Consider the following 19,066-nt stretch of genomic DNA (forward strand, 5'->3'; position numbering starts at 1 on the left):
CGCAGTCATACTCAGGGCTCTCTCCTGGTATTGTGCTCCAGGATCACTCCTGGTGGGCTCAGGAGACCATATGGGGTACCAGGGATCGAAACTGGGAGTCACTGAGTGCCTTACCTGCTCTACTATCTCTCCTGGTTCTCTAGGCAGGTTTTTTTTTTAAAATAGGGGTAGAAAAACCTAAGATTGTCTAAACTATGATTTTAAACTTTAATGTATGTATAAATCTTCTGGGATCTTGCTAAGAATGCAGATTTTATGTACATAGGACTTTGAAACTTAAATGACTTCGAACCTCTCTGTGTCCAAGTTAAACCTCTGTAAAATACCAACATTATATCTACTCGAGTATTTAGAAAGTACCCAGCATGTGTTGAAACACACACACACACACACACACACACATACACACACATGCGGTAACAAATATTACTATCTGATATAGTAATAAAAAATAAACTAGCTCAGCCTTGGGAGATTGAAGTGTTTGTGATGCAAATAATTAGAGTCCATACAAAGTAAGATTTTTTTAGCCTACTATTAGTCTTGTAGAGTTCCCTATAAACCCGATCTTAAAAATTCTATGGCAATCAAGCTTTATTAAAAGGATGTTAGGGTAGACCAGCAGATGTTGGAATACCACCTATCGACCTCATTAATTTATGTAATCTGGGCTGATGAAAACGATGTGTCATTCTATAGTCTGGAGGAATAGAAAGATCGCCCTAGGGTGCTCTGGGTGGGAAGTCTTTCACTACAGGTATCACCTTTGTCTCTTAACCTGAAGTCTGTTTTCCTTCCCTTTCCTCGCCAGCGGCCCCCTGAACTCCAGCAAGCAGGCACTTAACGGGACTCCTGCTGCGTCTGATCCTAGTCAATTTCACTCACAGCAAGTGCTAAGGGATAAAATGCCTCAGTGTCTTGCTAACCCCAGTTGCCAGCAATTATCTCAGAAAAGGTAGAATCTTTCCCGACGCCTATTAAAAGGCCCCTTTGACCACCGATACCTTTCTTTTAGAAAAATACACTCCAGGGAAAAGTCTGAGATGGATAGAAATTATCTACGCCTCGGAGAATAATAGCACTGAGAGAGGCCTGGAGTCATTTATATGGTCAGAACATTTATTTGGGGTACCAGGATCTAAATGAAAGGCAATAATTTTCAGGAACTACAGGATTGTAGGTGCAGAGGTGATCTGGGGAGGAAGAAAACCAGAAGACTGATTTGCAGCCTTTCTGTTTTATGGGTGAATCAACAGACGGTCCTACTAGTCCATTTCCGGGCAGAGGCTGAGCCAGTGTTTCTCTGACAGCACCTAGAACAGCCTCAGGAAACCTTCCTGTGGAAGCAACAGGAGTTCTGGTTTATTTCTAAGCCTTATTCCAGACTGGAGCGATAGCACAGCGGGTAGGACGTTTGCCTTGCACGCAGCCAACGCAGGTTTGATTCCTTTGTCCCTCTCAGAGAGCCCAGCAAGCTACCAAGAGTATCCTGCCTGCAAGGCAGAGCCTGGCAAGCCACCCATGGTGTATTTGATATGCCAAAAACAGTAACAACAAGTCTCACAATGGAGACGTTACTGGTGCCCACTTGAGCAACAACTGGATGACAGTACTACAGTGCTACATTCTGGGCAGCAACATGACCTGCCCAGGGAATGGAAGAGGTGTGACCTGAAGGCAGAACCAGGACCATGGAAATAATTTAGAATAAGCACAGAAGCTCTTGGGGTCTGTCTTGTGTATGTGGATATGAGTAAGGTTAGAGGGGCAGGTGTGCTAGTATAACAGGGCTCGAGCATGCCTTGCAGGTAACCAACCCAAGTTCAATCCCTGGCACCCCATATGGTCCCCCAAACCTTGTCAGGAGTGATCCCTGAGCTCAGAGCCAGCAATAAACCCTGAGCACTGCTGGGTGTGGACCCAAAACAAAACCAACAAAACAAAAAGGGTGAGTTGGGCTCAAAGGGCTGGAGCACGGGCAGGCTGCCCGAGGTCCTGAACTCCTCCCCTTCACCACATGCCGCCCACCTCTTCAGCACCACCGGGTATAGCTTCGGTGCCCTCAGTACCCTGGCCTGAGCAGCATTGAGTGGCTGAACATTGCGTCATCTGGCGAACGGGGCTGAGTGTCTCCAGGAATTGTCCTGAGTTCCCTGAGCACTGCTTGGGAGGTCATGCCTCCTCCCCAACCCCCAACAACAGACTGTAGCAGTGCACTGCACTGTCGCCCCGTTGCTCATCGATTTGCTCGAGCGGGCATCAGTAACATCTCGTTGTGAGACTTGTTACTGTTTTTGGCATATGGAATATGCCACAGGTAGCTTGCTAAGGGCAGCTTGCCAGGCTCTGCTGTGAGGGCAGGATACTCTCGGTAGCTTGCCTGGCTCTCCGAGAGGGATGGAGGAACCAAACACGGGTCAGCTGCATGCAAGGAAAACACCCTACCCCCTATGCTATCGCTCCAGTCCAGCAATAGACTAGAGATAGAAAAATGGTTACTTTATTGAATGAATAAGTAAAACACCTTATAAGTTTATAAGAAAACACCTTATGATTAATATATATATATATTAGCTCCCAAATTGATTCGGCAATGACCCAGCAAATAGAGATGGCAAAGCAGGGTGGTAGTGGGGCAGGGAGTGATGGGGAGGCAGTTGCAGGAAGAGGGAGAGTGCCCTGATGTCTGAGAAAGGCCAGTTTCGGGGTTGTCACATTTGGTGCCAACTAAATTTAAAACTAAATTCCCCTGGAAGGGGAATTTAAGCTAACCACAGCCCCCCAATCTAGGGCACTGGTTCTCAAAATCCTATCCGCATCAGAACTACTTAGGGACTTTTTATGGTTGTTTGTTCTTGTTTGGAGGATACTCTGGGCTGTGTTCCAGGTTTACTCCTATATCTGTGCTCAGGGATCATGCCTTGCTGTGTTGGGGAACGAAGGGTGGTGCCAGGAAATGAACCCAAGTCCACTGTGTGCAAGGCAAGAGTCTGACCTGCTGTGTACTTGGTGTGGCCCCAGGGATTCCTTTAAAAAGAGCAATGAATGTCCCAAACTCAGAATTTATTTCCTGGGACCTTGGAACCGACCTGCATGTGAGCAAGGAGATTGTGTCCGGGTCTTTTACATGACACGTTGTGGCAGCAAATGTCTGTTTTCCGCTCCTGGAAACTCACTCTCGCCCCAGGCTTTCTTTTCTAACTTCCGTGCAGCCTCAGTTTACCACTTCTTTTCTTGTGTGTAAGTGTAGGGGCACATGGGTGCTATTCAGGGCTTGCTTCTGGCTCTGTGCTCTGGGGACCATGTATGATGTTGGGGATTAAACTCTGGCTGCCTGGGAGCAAGACACGTGCCTTGCCTACTAATAACACTCCGACCCCTGGTTTTTGTTGTTTGTTTGGGGACCAGATCCTTTGATCCTTACTGGCTCTCCCTGCCTCTAGTCTCAGGAGCAACCCCTGGCAGTGCACAGGGGACTATTATGTGCAAGCTGGGGACTATGGGGACTATAACCAGATTCACAGTGATAAGGCAAATGTCGGAACTTCTGAATAGCTTTTCATCCCTTTACTGATTTTTTTAAAGCAATTTTATTTTATTGTTTGGTGGAGTATTTGGGCCGTATCTGGAAGTGCTGAGAGTTTACTTATGATTCTGTGCCCGGGATCACTCCTAGCAATGCTCAGGGGACCATATGTGGGACTGAGGACGGAGTCGGAGTCGACCCCATGCAAGACAAGGGTCTTTACCCCAGTACTAGCTTCCTGGCCACGTTTGAAGCAATTTTATAAGCCCACGATTTAAAAAATTAAAAAAAGGATGGGAACAGCTGTATAATTCAAATTAATGCATTAACTATATCATCCTGAACATGATTATATAAAAATAGATTTTTTTTTCAGCTCAGTGAATTATGGGCTGATGACAGGACAATGAGGAATCTAAGTAGTCAAAACTTAGGCAAACAAAGCTGTCTGCAGTTCAGGCAAGATTCAGGAATACATGCTCAGCGCAATCAGGTTAGGTACATTCTTTTGTTCCTCGGAGGAAATCATACCTCCCACATCTCTTTCTTCAAGGGATTTCCAGAGTCTTTCCAGCTTCAGCTTATGAGCTAAGTCATCACCACCCTCTCTCCACAAAATGGAAACAGAACAATGGAGACGTGAACTAAATAAAGACATTGAAAAAGCTCAGATTCTCCAGCCCTAGGGAATGACGTGGCAGAGCTCATTCATTTTCTCTTGGGGGAGAGCGTGGCCCCTTAGCCCAGCACTCCCATTTCCCGCCGCGCCCTGCCCCGCTGTGCGTGTCCTGTGGGCGCCCACGGGCTCCCACGTGTAGTGGCACCAGGCGCCACCGGCTCCTCTAGTCGGCCGGGAAGCACATACGCACCAAAACCAGCCCACTAACAAGCCTCCTTTCTACCTCTCGCAGACTTTTTCCCTAGTTTCTAAAACAAAATGTGTCCGACTTCCACAAATTGAGTCAGTATATAATTACTCAGAAAATAGAGACAGAAATGAGAGTGTGCAGTGAAACCTCAGCTCATATTGCTTCCGGCAGGGAGGGGTGGGACGGTGTAAGGTAAGGCTGCTGTCGGGACCCAGGCAGGGAGTGCTCCCCTTTTTCTGGCTTGGAATGAGCAGTTTCCTGTTGCTTCTTCCCCAGGCCCCTCAGGAGCTGGGCCGTGGCAGGCCGCCCATCCACAAAGTCGACTCCTAGTCTGCCTTGGTGATGATTTGGGGCTTGAGGCCTGTGATCATTCTGTCCATCAGCATCTTCATGTCATTTCTCCGCTCGGCAATCAGTACTTGCCTCTCGCTTCAATGGCCTTGGAGGATGCCACTGCAAGCCCCGTATTTACACGCAATAGCCAGCTTTTTTTTAAAAAAAAAACAAAACTATTTAGGCTTTTGGACCCACACCTGGGGCTGCTGCTCAGGGTTCACTCTTTGCTCCGTGCTCTGACATCACTTCTATTGAGTGTCAGAACCGAACCTGGATTAACTGCATGCAAGGTGAATAATCTAAACGCTGTACTATTGCTCTAGCCCCCAACATCCTTTAAAAAAAATCTCCCCCACCTGCCCAAGGGATAGTACAGTGGGTAAGGTGCTTAGCTTGCATTTGTCCGACCCAGTTTTGATCTCCAGCACCCAATGTGGCCCCCTAAACCCTCCCAAGGAGTGATCCCTGAGCACAGAGCCAGGAGTAAGCCCTGAGCCTTACTGGATATGACCAAACCCACCCCACCTCCAAGTGCATGCAGTTTCCCCCTCATTTTCATTGAGTTTACTGTGATTTACAATACTGTTGACTGTTTCATGCAAACCTTGTTCCAATATCACACCCACGCCAGTGTCTGCTTCCCTCCACCAACGTTTCACAGACTCCTTCCTTCCCCTTCAATCAACTCTCCAGTTCAGTTACTTCGCCATTTGTTGCCCCATTATTAAGCAACTTTGTATCCCACATATGTGAGAGATTATTTTGTATCTGTCCCTCTGTTTCTGACTTCATCCAGCATAATACCCTCCAGTTTTATTCATGTAGCAACAAATTGCATGATTTTATCGTTTCTTATAGCTGCATAATATTCCATTGTGTGCATGTAATACAGTTTCTTGATCCATTTATCTGTATTCAGGACATTTATATTATTTTCATATCCTGGCTATGTCTATGCACTACAATAGCATATATCCTATGATGATTGCAGATATACGTGTGCATATACTCTTTAAATTAAAGTTCTTGTGTCTGGGAATTTGATGACAAGAAGTGGCACCTCCAGTCTTTCTTTGACATCAGAGTGTCACTAAACATCGTTTCCAGATTTAGTTAGGAGCTTGCCAGCCATCTTTGCACGAGGACATAGCAAATGTAGACACAACCTCTCTTCATAAACACTAGTTCATTACTGTAACTCACCAGTGATGATGACAGAATGCCTTGTCTTAAAAGGTTCTGAAGCTGAGACATAGATTTGGGGCTGATTCCCCAAAGAAAAGATTATGCATTGTACCAAAACTTAGGACTATCTGTTTTTGTTTGCTTTAAGTGAGAGTTCCCAGAAGGCAGGATAGGCTCATCTCCACCCCCACCCTCACCCCGATAACATGGAAAGAAAATACCTACTTCTTAACCCGAAGGGTCCCAAGATCAGAGATACTCTCATTTGCATTCTCCTTCCCACATTCAATTAGACACACACTGAAACTTAGAGGGCAGTACGCCCATCTGAGGCAGCTTCAATGACAAGTCTACCATTGGGATCATTCTTTTCGTTCGTTCACTCAAGGAATCACAAGAATTTGGCTCCTCTATCTCTTACCTTCACCACATCACTGATCTACCCTTAAGCTCTGACTGTTCCCCACCCTCTTCCTGTGATATCTCTTTGGGAGTATCTGATAGAGAAAGAATGAAGAACAAAATAATTTAAAAAACCCAGACCATTTTTGTTCACAGTTTTAAAAGCTGCTGCTAAAGAACATGAAGGGCATTTGGATTAGAGCTTTGAACTTCAAGTGTTAATACAGTGCCCGTTGACCAGAGCTCTAACCAACAGTGACATGGCAGCGGCTCCCGTCCTTATGGGCTGGTTTTGCTGTCTCTTCTCACTTGAGCTTCTTCTGTTGTCCAGACTGAGGCCGTCTTGTTTAGACCACACACACACTCTACATGAGGATGGCCAACTGTTCGACCTTACTCAGGACAAGCCATGTAGCTGGAATCCTGATTTTCTTCTTATTGCTAAAATGATGAAACTCTGAATCTAGTTGCTGCCCTAACCAGTCCAAGCTCTTCAAACTCAAGACATTCACTTCAAGGTAGAGGTAGGATCATGATCTGAATTCAATGGAACTTGTACGGGACGGCAGAGCACTCAGTGCCAAGTGTTCCACCATATTTGGAATATGATTAACTAATCTTCTGCCTTGCAATCAAAGAAATAGGGAAAAATTCTATCTATCCCACTTATCAATGGTAGAAGTTCACCTTGACTCACTCAGCATAAATCTTGTTAAGCTCTAGGCAAGCAACGTTCAGTACCTCTGTCTACTCCTTATCTTGACTAAAGATAATTGGGTTATGGCCCCTGAGAGATAGTGCAGGAATTAGGGCACTTGTCTTGCATGTGATTGACCCTAGTTCAGTCCCCAAAAGCACTTATGATCCCCCAGGCACCGCTAAGAGTTGAGCACAGAGCCAGGATCAACCTCTGAGGACCACTGGATGTGGCTCAAAACCTCCACTCTTCCCCCACACACAAAAGATCGTTGCTATCAGTCCATTTGTTGAGTTCATTGTAAGCCCAAGCAGACCTTCAAACTGTTTCCATAATGCAAGACATTTCAGATTTTTGCAAGGCGGTGGTGTTAGGAGGCAGACGAGCATTCTAGATCATCATACTTGTTTTGAGATGACTATTAAAACCTTTCTCTTTTAATATGTTGGATATTACTTTTTTTGCCTTGTAATGATTACTTGTCCGTGAGTATTGTCAATTTCTATTATTAAGTAATATAAATTGCCTTGGAATCAAGTGAATTATGTAAAGGGCAAATAGGCATATCCCCCAATACCTAGACTGAATCTGTCACAACCTAAATGTGGTGAGTTGATAGTGTACAACTCTATTTCCCAGAGTTTTCCTTCTCTGCATAGTTGGGGTTGGTCTAAACCACAAGAAACATTTTGAGCAAAGCTAGAGAGCAAAAGTGAAGCAGTATGCATGATTTCTTTTCCTTTTTCTTCTTTTTCCTTGAGGGCAGGTTCATGTTTGGTGGTGCCCAGGGATTACTTCTGGCTCTGTGCTCAGAAGCATCACTTCTGTTGATGCTCAGGGGACCATGATCAGTGCTGGGAGTCAGAGTGGAGATGACCGCATGCGACGCAAGAGTTTGACCTTTGTGCTAGTTCTCCAGTTCCCATTAGGTATTGTTTGTCTGCTCTGGAAGTTGGTCTGGCCATGAAACGCTGAGGCAGGCCATACGCTATGGCTGCTGCAGGCTGTCCTGGCTGTAGAGAGACAGTGGTCACAGCTGCAGCTCTTCCAGCACCTGCCATGATTCTTCCTTTAGCTTCACCAACTTCTGAGCCCGCTGATGTTTAGCCCAGCAGTGAACACTACCCATTCTCACTGAGAGACAGTGCTTGGCTGAGAAGGCAGAGCCGGGCAGCAAACTGCATGCAACCCCCTGTACTATCTCTCGAGGCCCTTGAGATTCAGTTTAATTGACAACTACGAAGTCCGTCATGAGTCTGTCAGGAGTCTTCCTGGGTTTCACATGGAACAGACACACAGGGCAGCTAGCATCCTGGATTTTTTGTGAAGCTGCTTCTTTGGACAGCATGTTTGTGTATGTGTGTTGTGTGTGTGTGTGTGTGTGTGTTTCTGTCTGTCTGTCTGTCTGTGTGTGTGTGTTTCAACTTCTATTTTTGGTTCCAGCTTCAAAGGATAGGATGACAGCAGAGCACCGAAAGCAATCTAACACTGAGTACATGCTTCAAAACAGACAAACAAACAAAGATTTTGGCAGGAAGGGGCATGTAAACTGCCAGCCGTATCCCTGAGATGCTTGCAGTCCAAGACATTTTCCTTGGTCATACAAATGTATAGGTGCTAACATGTGTTTCCGGTTGTTCTCCTATCCTGAGAATCATCCTGGGTCTTTCTTTGTTTTTAAACTGGCTGATACCTGTCATCCCGTTGCTCATCTATTTGTTCGAGCGGGCACCAGTAATGTCACCAGTGTGAGACTTATTGTTACTGTTTTGGCATATCGAATACGCCACGGGTAGCTTGCCAGGCTCTGCTGTGCGGGTGCGATACTCTCGGTAGCTTGCCGGGCTACCTTCTCCAAGAGGGGCGGAGGAATAGAACACGGGTTGGCCGCATGAAAGGTGAACGCCTTACCACTGTGCTATCGCTCCAGCCCGGATGATACCTATAAGAAGATAATACTCATCTCCCATAAAAGGACAATGCATTAGAAACACATTGTGGTTCAGAATTCTTGATGCCTCTGTGTTTGGAGCAGTTGTGCATTGGTGGCAAGGAAAATAATTTTCCAAAGTAAGTTCTTTATTCAACATTTCTTGAACACCATTTTCTCAGCAATGTAGATAATGCATTTGCTAATAGATCACCGCTGAGAGAAGCATGCAGAAACAGACTTTATATATTTATTATTTTTTAAAGATTTTATTAATAGTATTTTGCATTTGGGGTCACACCTGATGATGCTCAGGGGTTACTCCTGGCTCTGCACTCAGGAATTAGCCATGGCATTGCTCAGAAGACCATATGAGATACTGGGGATCGAACCCAGGTCAGACTCGTGCAAAGCTATGCCTTACTTGCTGTACTATTGCTCTGGCCCCAGAAACAGATTTTAGACTTAGAGCTTCTTCCTGCTCCCTCCAATCCCTATACACTCAGCCTCCAGAGTGCTCGGATGGTGCATTCTGCTGTTTATGCTCCTCTGGGAAGACAGAGATCCGTTTTCTGACGGAAATGGAAAAGTGAAGGTATCACAGATGCACTGTGGGTGGCCCTGGAAAGGTTATCTTACACCTTCAAGAGGAATGCATTGAACCCCTCCTTCCTTCAGGGGCCCGGCTACTGCACACTCATTGCCTCCTTGTTGGGGACAGAATGCTGTAAAAAAAAAAAAAAAAGCAAAATGGGGAGCCAGAAGGACTCCTCACTTTTGCCTTTTTGGCTGACAAACCAGCTTGAATCCTGTAGCTGCAGCCAGGAAGAGTTACCAAGAAAAGGTCGGAAAAGAAAAAGAGAAAAGATGGAAAGTGGAGAAAGCCTTCTTAAGAGAGAAGGGAAAGGGGCTGGAATGATAGCACAGTGGGTAGGGTGTTTGCCTTGCATGCGGTCGACCCGTGTTCGATTCCCAACATCCTATACGATCCCCTGAGCACCACGAGGAGTAATTCCTGAGTGTATGAGCCAGGAGTAACCCCTGTGCATCATCACCGGGTGTGACAGAGAGAGAGAGAGAGAGAGAGAGAGAGAGAGAGAGAGAGAGAGAGAGAGAGAGAGAGGAGAGAGAGGAGAGAGAGGAGAGAGAGAGAGATGAGAGAGATGAGAGAGAGAGATGAGAGAGAGAGAGAGGAGAGAGAGAGAGAGAGGAGAGAGAGAGAGGAGAGAGAGAGATGAGAGAGAGGAGAGAGAGAGGAGAGAGAGAGATGAGAGAGAGATGAGAGAGAGAGAGAGAGGAGAGAGAGAGAGAGATGTGGGGGTGTACAGTGCAGGAACTACCCACCAGCCACCTCCAGCCCCAGAGAGGGGTTTTCAACCCTTCCCAGAGCTTCTCATGAAGGCTTCATTAGTAGGAACTGGCTGTGCTTTGGAATTCTGCTTTATGTTGCATTTCTCTTAGACAGTAGGGGAACATAAGTTGCCCATCCTTACATTTCACATGTATTTTATTATACATTTACTTTTTTGTGGGGGGAGGGGAGGAGGATTGGCCTATACCTGGGTGTGCTCAGGGATTTCTCCTGGCAGCACTTGTGGCTTTATAAGGTGCAGGGATGGAACCAGAGTCAGTCACATGGAAAGCAAGTGCCTGACCTCCTATACTATCTGATGGGTCCAGTCCTTCTACAATTTATTTTTAAAGTCACAAATTCTAAATTCTTAAGCTTGTGTGTTGGCCTCATCTATCCAAATCCTGCTCAGCCCCACCCTTTCCCTGACTCCTCCTCACTCAGCATGCCTTTCTCTTCATTTTTTTCCCCTCACTGAACAACTGTATCACCCGACCTTCTCTACTTGTTTACTTTGTTGGATTTGTTTCTAAGAGAGATTATAAATTCTCCATGGGCTAAGCCAAGCTTTATCCTTTCACCTCCTCCTCATCTATCAACATAACATTGCACGTGTAAGGACTTAATATATTTTTAAGCAGCTATAATCAATCAGTCTAACTGCGCTAACTTTCTAATTTTTATTCTTTGTCAGCATTTTAGTGCATCATTTATATTAATACATAAATTACAATGAGAAGCATCACAAAACTGAATTTCTTTGTTCCAGCTTTATTCCTTCTAAACTATTTCTCTTCTCCTTTCTAGCAAACATCAAAACCTCTGTCTTACCATATTTGCAAAAACATTAAGATATTCAAAATTTGTACCGTTGTTTCTAGGTTTCTCTTTGTTTGTTCTTGGGCCATACCCAGTGATGCTCAGTGGTTACTACCTTTTCTGTACTCAGGAATTGTTCCTGGCGGTGTTAGGGAATGTCTGGGATGTAATGTGGGTCAACCTCAAGCAGGGCAAGGATTTTATCCACTAAACTATTGCTCTGGTCCCAGTGTTCCTAGCTTTTGCTTTACAAATGGAGCTAAGGGATGGGATCAGGATCTTTTGTTCCAACGCTCTTCTTTCTTTTTTCCTTTGCATAGCATGTATTAAAAATTTTGTTATAATATTTTCAAAAGCATTAAGATACCCAGAAATTATATCAGTGTTCCTAGTATTTGTTACACAAAAGGGATGATGTGATAGAAATTAAATTTTGTTTCTAAATCCTTTGATATACTAAAAAAGAGTCTTGCTTTGGTTCGGCTTTGGGTCACATCCGGTGGTGCTCAGGGCCAATGGTCAGGGGTTGCCTGACATTAGTTAAAGAACCATGTTTGGGGATCAAATCCAAGCCCTTGCGAAGAATAGTTTTTTTAAGTGCAAAAGTATCTGTATTTTATTTGTTTATTCTTCTCTTAATTTTTGCTTATTTTTGTTTTATTTTCATTTTCTCTTTTCTTTAATAAACTATACGTATTTTAATAACTGAATTATTCCTGCAGCAGTGTGCTACTTTTTTAAAGTGCCTTATGGGAGGTCAGTACCTGGCCAGCTTGTATAAAATACTGTATTTTTCTTACTTTCTTTGGTAAGAGTTGTGTTTGTTTGTTTGTTTGTTTTTAAGGCTTTTGGACACACACAGAGGTGCTCAGGGTTTTCTTCTGCCTTTGTGCTCAGGAGTAATTCCTGGAATGACTCAGGGGACCTTTTGGGGCTCTGGGGCTTAAAGGCAGGTCGGCCAGGTGCAAGGCCGGCACTGCACTCACTGTACTACTTCTCCAGCCCATGCAAGGGGATTCTTTCCACAGCCTGCAGACCACAGTTATTCATTTTCTTTCTACAGATAGATCCTTATAGTCTTTTTGAATTCAGAATGTCCTGCATTTTTTTTATATTCTTGAGAAGGAAGAGACCAAAGGCCAAACAAATCTGGAATGTTCGAATTCAACTCATTTGGAGTCAATGATCAAAACTGCTCAATTTTTGATCCTCTTGCAGGACTTGGAAGTCCCCAAATTGCTTTTCCAATAATTCAGTAGTTTGATTACTTTCATGGTGATGATCACACAGGAGAAAAATTAAGTGGTGATTAATCTGTGGAAAGAGAGATGAAGATGATGAAATCCCCACCAAGTATATTTGCAAAATTAAATGCCTAAAACAGAAGTAGACCCTGAGTGTTGGACTGAAGGCTCGTCACACTCGTGTCAGACCTATGTGTGAGTATTTAATTATGTTTCAGGAGAAATCATCCAGATGAGTGATTGTTATTTGCATACTGAAGCATGAAAAGTTTCATCCGAATATATTTACTTCTTTTAAAAATGTTGTTGTGGGGCTGGAGCGATAGCACAGTGGGTAGGGCATTTGCCTTGCACACAGCCGACCCGGGTTTGAATCCCAGCATCCCATATGGTCCCCTGAGCACGGCCAGGGGTAATTCCTGAGTGCAGAGCCAGGAGTAACCCCTGAGCATCGCTGGGTGTGACCCAAAAAGCAAAAAAAAAAAAATGTTGTGAAAGAAGCATAACATAAAAAGATAAATTTACATTTTAAAGCATAAAATGGGGCTGGAGAGATAGTAGCAGAGCAAAAGTTCTGGCCTTCCGTGCAACTGAACCAGATTTGCTCCCTGGCACCGCATAAAGTGAACCCTGAGCACAGAGCCAGGAGCAAGCCCTAAACATTGCTGGGCGTGGCCCCTAAACCAAAAACAACAGCAGCAACAACAACATAAAATGGTGGCTACTGGGGCCAGAGTGATAGTACTGCGGGTAGGGTGCTTGCTGGTGCTTGAGGCTGACCCAGGTTCAAGCCCCGGCACCCCATGTGGTCCTACAAGCTCTGAGTGTTCTCTGAGCACAGAGCCAGCAGGAACCCGTGAGCTCAGTTGGGTGTGCTCGCTTCCCCCAAATGGTGCATATTTCAAAAGATAGTTTTGCGGTATTAATTACATATACATAATTTAGTTACCTTTGCTATCATTTACCTTCAGAACTTTTCCGTCTCATAAAATTGAAGCAGTAACTCTCCTCTCCCTGGCCTGCCCCAGACCCGGCAATCTCTAATCTACTCTCTGTATCTGTGATTTGATCAGTCTCAGTAGTTCGCCTAAATGGACTCGTAGTGTTTGTCTTTCTGTAACTGGTTGATTATCAAGTGTCAGAATTTCCTTCCACTTTTGGATTGAGTAGTAATCCATTACATGTTATTCTGCACAGAACCGTTCATTGCCAAGTTCAGAGCTGAAGCCCTAATCCCCAATGTATCTTTATTAGAGAGTGGTCCTGTAAGGGAGTAACTGAGGATAAATAAGGTTGTAAACTCGGGGTCCTGGTTCCATGGAGCTAATGGTTTTATCAGAAGAGGAAGGAACTCTCAAGTTTTTCTCTCCACATGTGCATAGAGGAAATAAATATAATGACAGAGAAGAGAACTCTGCAAAGCACAGAGAGATCTTACTAGAAACTGGCCCTGACATCATTTTGATCTTGATGTTATATTTTCATCCTTCAAAGCTCAGAAAATGTTTGTATTGTTCAACACACTCAGCCTCTGGGATTTTTAAAATGCAGATCTAGCGAATACATATTTTGCTTATCCATTGGTTCATCAATTGACCTTGGAGGTCTGCTTTGGCTTTTGACTATTATGAATAAAGCATCTAGGAACCCAGGTTTACCTGCTTGGGAATATCCAAATGGGTATATCTGTTGGTGCATTGCTTCTTGGGAACTCTGGTGCCACAACAGTTATGGATGACTCCAACATCACAACAAAAAGAAAGGAGGGAATAAAACGGTATTTTTTTTTCTTTTTGGGTCACACCTGGCTCTGCACAGGGGTTACTCCTGGCTCATGCACTCAGGAATTACCCCTGGCGGTGCTCGGGGGACCATATGGGATGCTGGGATTTGAACCTGGGTCGGCCGCGTGCAAGGCAAACGCCCTACCCGCTGTGCTATCACTCCAGACCCAAAACGGTATTTTTTTTAATAAAAAAATCTTACATTGTTTTGGGGTCACACATGACAGTGCTTGGGACGTACTCCTCGCTCTGTACTCAGGGATCACTCCTGGAGGGACTAGGGGGATATGGCATGCCAGGTATCGAACCTGCATCAACCCAGTGCAAGACAAGCTTCCTACCTGGCTCACTCTTGCTCCAGCCCCCAAAAGTAAACATTTTAAGCAAATAAAAATTTTAAATATGATATTTGGTGCAAATAGTAATAACAAGTCTCACAATGGAGGCGTTACTGGTGCCCGCTTGAGCAAATCGATGAGCAGTGGGGTGACAGTGATACAGTAATGATATTTGGTTCCTGCGAGAGGTCTGTGGTAATAATTAAATTTGGGACAACCAACAAATGTATAAAGTGAAATTGACTTCCTGTAAGCAGCAGAGCACAGTATTGTATGTAGGGGTTATGTTCCATAGGAGTTATGTATGAACATTTTTTCTTTCTAATTGTTATCAACTTGAGAATAACTCTTCATAAACACTGTAGCACTGCACTGTAGCACTGTCCTCCTGTTCATTGATTTGCTCAGACGGGCACCAGTAATGTCTCCATTGTGAGACTTGTTATTATTGTTCTTGGCATATTGAATATGCCACGGGTAGCTTTCCAGGCTCTGCTGTGCTGGTGGGATACTCTCTGTAGCTTGCTGGGCTCTCTGAGAGGAATCGAATCTGGGTGGGCCTCGTGCAAGGCAAACAACCTACCCGCTGTGCTATTGCTCTAAACGTATCGCTACTGCTCCATCATAAACACAAAATAATTAACCCCAAGAAAATTGCAAAAGAGCTATATTTTGTAGCAATATTTTTCAGCATAATATCAATGCTCCTAAGTACTTAAATTAATCCTCTATCATGGTTTAGGTTTTTACCTAAACTGCCTGTGTACATGTCAAAGAATGGGGACATTATCAAATATTGAATATCTGCTAGGTATTCTAAGAACTCCCAAGGAACTACTTACAGTGATTATAGCATTTTTAATTTTTTGAGCTACTATAGATGAAAGAAAGGTTGAAGTGAAAATCAATATCTAACTAGTACTTCACTAGGGCATTTTATTCTAGCTTTAAACTTTTATGTCTGATGATCAATTGGAGGAAAGTGGGAGTTCTTTTTTTGTTCAAGGTTTTCCATTGATCTGAAGAGCAACACAGAGAACTTGCTATGAGTTAATGGAAGGTATAAACCAAGGAGAAAGAAAGACAGTAACCATTAGATGGCAATTTTTTTTTTCTTTTTGGGTTTTGGGTCACACCTGGCGATGCACAGCGGTTACTCCTGGCTCTGCACTCAGGAATAACCCCTGGCGGTGCTCAGGGGACCATATGGGATGCTGGGAATTGAACCCGGGTCGGCCACGTGCAAGGCAAACGCCGTACCCTCTGTGCTATTGCTCCAGCCCCTTCACAGCAATTTTGAATTAAAATATGTATTTTAGGATTAGGGGTTAAAGGGATTATGAGATAGCTTATGGGTTAAAGCATTTGTCTTGCAGATGGCAACCCCAACTCAATCCTTGGTACTCCATATAATTTCCTGATCATCACTTGGTTTCATCCCTATGCACAGAACCAGGAATGACCCCTCAGCATTGCCAGGTGTGATTCCTAAGCAGAGAATACCTCTAGGCATGGCCCCCAAAGAAGAGAAAAAAAGAATTAGGAGATGAAATGAAGAAGATGCTAGTTTCACGTGAATCTTGCACATAGGGTGGAAAACAGCACTCCTACTGTGGAGTCAAGATAATAGAACATTGTGTAACTGGAATAAAGGTCGATTGTACCATCAGATATGCCTGATCCAGTTCCTTTGTTTACCAACAAGTCAATATGATCAAAGTTCTGTGTTCAACAATCAGCCAACTCTCCCCTGATTTGGACCACATCATAGCATTATTTTAGGTTGTGCACCCCATGTTTGAATGCACTGAAGAACTTTAAGGGGTAGAATATTGAAACGTCCAAGAATTGTGTCAAAAGCACTTCAGATGGAAGAGGGGAGGTAACATTTGCAAATCTACTTGTGAAGTCTTTCCCAGTAAATTGCCAGTGATGCACTGAAACAGGATTTAAATTTTAAAAAATATTTTATTATTGTTGAGGTAGCCTGGTTTACAATAACATTCATGCTATCTCTTAGGCACCAGTGTTTCTGTACCATACCTACCAGCAACAACAAGTCTCACAATGGAGACATTACAGGTGCCCACTCAAGCAAATCGATGAACAATGGGATGACAGTGACAGTGACAGTAACCTACCACCGAAGTGCCAATATACCTCAGTCGTTGTCAATGGCTTCCAGGGTTGAAATCATGAAAAATACTGTATAATTTCTGACTCTCAATGGAAAGAGAGCAGTCTCTTTCACATTATCTTGGATCCAGACTCGGCTTTTGTATGTTACAGAAAAGCATATTTCATTTCAATATATGGAAGAATAATTAGACTTGTCAAAGGTAAAATGTGCTTCTACTGTTAGGATTACTTGACAGTTGGACAAAAATCATCTAGAGTGGTAACTTTACCCAAGACTCTAGAAGACCCAATCAAAGCCCCTCAGAACACTCTGGAAGTGTGTATTTCTCTGCCAGTATTATGGATAATATATAAATTGGCTTAGGCTTGTATTAACATGAATTCCAAACAACTAACTGGCAACCCAGGTTTATTAATTTTTCCAGTAATACAAGACATTGATTTATTTTAGTGTTGGAATTTTCCTCAGAGTTCATCAGGAATCACAATGGGCTGCACTTACCCCATTCTCAGAGCTTCTGAATAGCTGCTGAAATGTGGAAATAGTTGAAGATGAAATAATCTAGCTACTGTGGCTGGTGGCTCAGTAAAGTGGGGAGTGAGAGATGTTATGAGAGAAGAGTGCTTCCAGCTCTCTGCTAGACCCACTTCTGCCACTGGAGAATATGTCAGACTTGAGACAGGATTAGTAAAGTTGTCTAGGAGCACCTACATCGTGTGGATGCTCATATTCAGTTCCCCGAGGCAGCCATCAAGCTGTGCTTGGAGTCCACTGTTATGTAGGGGATGGACGATCCCTGCTGCGTAATTCCTGGGGGGAGTCATGGAATCAGACTGAAACAGGAAATTGCTCTTTTAAAAAACTTATTAGAGAATCACTGTGATGTACAGTTACACACTTAAGAACTTTTGTGTTTGCATTTTACTCATACAGTGATCGTTTACCCATCCCTCCACCAGTGCCCATTCTCCTCCACCAATGGAAATTGCTCTTTGAAGGAAAGGAAAGTCAGTCCTAATCTCGGCACAGGCTTTCTGGGTATGCTGTCTTCCCTTGTAGAAAAGAATTACAGGAGGAGATGAAAAAAATAGTGAGGCAAGATGGTTTTAAGTTAGTGAAATTTACTTAGAAAGACAAGGGAGAGGAAGAGAGGTCTAAGTGTTCAAGAGAGAATACAGATCTCTCCGGAGTGGAAAAGCAATCAAGCAAAGGTGCTCAAGGGAGAACACAGACTTGGAAGAGCAAGCATCGAATGCCAGCAGAAGGAGATTATAGACAATTCCTCCAGGTGGTTGTTTTTTTTGTTTTTGTTTTTTGGCTTTTTGGGTCATACTTGGACATTGCTCAGGGGTTACTCCTGGCTCTGCACACAGGAATTACTCCTGGTGGTCCTCAGAGGACTATATATATCCATATTGGCCACATACAAGGAAAGTCGCCTACCTACCAGCCCCTCCAGATTTTTTCCCCCTGGAATTCTATGCATACATAAAAATTAATTCAGGTGTTGTCAAGGAAAGCCTGGTGCTATTTCTGGTCTTCTCATAATCTCATCCCTTGCACTGTTGATGGTCTTTTTAATAATTTTAGGGAGTCTTTTGTAACTTCTTCTTTTCTGATGGATCCACCCTTCTCTAGTTGGAATCCAGCATTTCTGCATTTTGGTAGTGCCTCAATTTCTCATCTCTGAAGAGTTCAAGTTTTGCATGCCAAAGGGTCTTTATGCTTTGGGACTACTTCAGGGCAAGGAAATCTCTTCTTAAGTTTTATTATTTCCTAAAAATGCATTGCCAGGGTGCCCTTCCTGCAGCATTGTCATCCCAGCAGAGTAACAACTTGGGTACTGTTTCTTTAAAATTTTTAAATTTAAACATTTAATTTAACACTGGTTTACAAGAGTGTACACGTTTATGCTTTAGAGATACAATGCTAGTACACCACATCTATGGCCAATTTTCTTTTGTGTTTGTAAGGGTCCCTCCCTGTGATGTGTGGGCTAGCAGTGTAGTTCCTACCCAGCAGTGCTGAGGTGAGGGACATGAATGCTGGAGTGACCATGAGTCCTAGGCCCCTAGCTCTGGGCCATACACATACCAGGCATGTGCTCTACCATTTACGCTTCCTCCAGCTCTGATCCAATCTTATATGACTAATAATTTTATACGCTTTAATTAAACACTTTTAAAAATCAAAACTCTGAGGCCAGCGATATAGTACAGGGTTTAATGTGCTTGCCTTGCATGCAGTTTCCCCCACTTGAAATCCCAGGCACCCTGAGCATAGATCCAGGATTAGCCCATGAGCACTGCCAGAGGTGGACGGAGGAAGGAGGTGGAGGAAGATGAGGTGGAGTAATAAGAAGGAAAGAATAAGGAAGAGAAGGAAGAAAAATAAGAGAAGGAAAAGGAAGAAGATGAAGAAAAAAGAGCAAGAAAATTATTTTAT

The sequence above is a fragment of the Sorex araneus genome, chromosome 7 (genome assembly GCF_027595985.1).
Source record: "Sorex araneus isolate mSorAra2 chromosome 7, mSorAra2.pri, whole genome shotgun sequence".
In the NCBI taxonomy this organism is placed as follows: domain Eukaryota; kingdom Metazoa; phylum Chordata; class Mammalia; order Eulipotyphla; family Soricidae; genus Sorex; species Sorex araneus.